The sequence below is a fragment of the Condylura cristata genome, unplaced genomic scaffold (genome assembly GCF_000260355.1).
Source record: "Condylura cristata isolate star-nosed mole 26May11 unplaced genomic scaffold, ConCri1.0 scaffold00009, whole genome shotgun sequence".
NCBI lineage: Eukaryota > Metazoa > Chordata > Mammalia > Eulipotyphla > Talpidae > Condylura > Condylura cristata.
In genome coordinates this window covers 60,165,546-60,167,675 of record NW_004567110.1, presented here as the reverse complement: position 1 = coordinate 60,167,675, position 2,130 = coordinate 60,165,546, and positions in this window count along the sequence as shown.

Sequence of the window (2,130 nt, the reverse complement as noted above, 5' to 3'; positions counted from 1 at the left end):
TTTTTTTTTTTTCTCTAGATAATTTCAGTTAGCTGTAACCCATCAGTTTCCAGTCATATTTATTTATTTATTTATGTATTTATTTTGTAAATGCCAAGAGTTCATCTTTTCATGGCTTATTAATATGTCATTTTTAAAAAGATTTATGTTTTTATGCATACAAGAACTGGAGCACAGACCAGAAGTTCAGACGCTGAGAGGATTCACCAGAGACAGAGTGGGGGCAGACCATGCAGATCTTCTGAAGTATAGGGTCAGGTAAGGCCTGCTGCACCATGTGGCTGGTGATCCTTGGCTGGGTTAGCTTCAGAATGCTTCACTTTAAACCATTGTACCACCAAGGGAGGAAGCCCAGTAGTATTTCTTTATTTATATGAAAAATATTCTCTTGATCCACTCATCTGTCCTTGGGTACTTAGTTTGTTACCAAAACCTGGCTATGTAAAAGAAAATACAGATGGTTTCACTTATAGGAGGAATTAAAGGTATCCAAATAAGGGATCAGGGAGGAAAATAATTCATAATAAAGTAAATATCAAAATCAACAGGCAACTATAAATAGAGTTGTTCTATAGGAGAGTAGTATCAAACATGTCCTTATTCTTTCTTCATAGAGGAAAGAGAGCTTCACAGGACAGAGTATTCTTGGTTGGCATTTAATACTTTGGAGTTTGTTGAGTATGTCCCTCCACTCTCTTCTTGCCCATAGTGTTTCTTCGGAGAAGTCTGATGTCAGCCTGTTCGGTTTCCCTTTATAGGTTATTTGTTTCTTTCCTCTTGTCTTTCTCATTATCTTTTCCTTGTCTTGTATTCTTGGTAGTTTTACTATGATGTGTCTTGCTGTATTTCTCCTGTCATCATGGTAGTTTGGTGTGAAACAGTGGTGTAGCTCCATTCTTTTGCATGTGGTTTTCCAAACATCTTTGTGAAGAAACTTTCCTTAATTCAGAATGTTTTTAAGTACATTATAATAGATAAATTATTCATATAGGCTTAGTTTTATTTCTGAGTTCTCAATTTTATTCCAATTATTTCTGTCTGTTTTAGTTTCAGGAGCATGCTGTTTTAGTAATTACAGCTCTAGTTTATAGTTTGAAGTCTGAAAGTGTGATACCTCCAGCTTTTAAATTTAGTACCTACACATTATGGTCTTCCAATAGCTGAATGAGATAGCACGTGCTGCTATGGTGAAACTGAAACTCAGAGTATACTCACTTACAATTCATAAATTTCCTATGTATAATTAATTAATATACAGGGGGAAGGTAGACATCTACTTGATCAAAACTCATAAAGTCTATTTTGTACAGATACTTTTTGTCTTAATTTCAATTGCTAATAAACTTGGGTCATCACCAGTTTTCTGTCAGTAATAATGATGATGTCCTATTCAAATTATATTTCATGATTTTTTTTTAATATCAAATTCATGAAATCTTTGTATCAATAGGTCAAAGTACTACATGTACCAACATTGACATCTGAATCTGCTAAGGTGACAGTCACAGTTGAGTTCTGTTTTTTTTCAGATGTTCTATATTCTTTCAACCTACTCAGCTTATCAAATGTTCTTGAATTATTCACTTAGAAACACCAGTTCTTTGACACAACCAAATGTTTCAGAAATCAAATTCTTACACCTTTCTCTGATTTGTAGAGATGACATTTATGCTGTAAGTGCCTTCCTAGGAAACTTGTCTGCCACTTTCATATTTCACTTTCAAATCCTTTAAAAGATAACTGCTATGTATCACAGCAGTTGAAATATAAAATGATGTAGACTCTTTCAATCAAACACTTTTCTTATACAGGATTTGTAGTTAGAATTCAATTATAAAGACAAATTTGATATTAATGTTAAAGGTAGATATACTCTCTTATAAGCACCATAAGACATTATACTTTATTTTTTGTATCATTCATGTATATGAACAATATGTCCATTGACTGCATATTTATGATAAGAAGAGTTGAGAAGATATCTTTATTCCAATTCATGGGTAGCTAATTTATTACACAAGAAAACAAAATGAAAAGTTATAAGGTTGAATTTGGTGGGCTTGCTTGATAATATCAGAGCATCAGAACAGTGATTCCAAATGACTTTGCAACAAATACTAAACTTTAAAA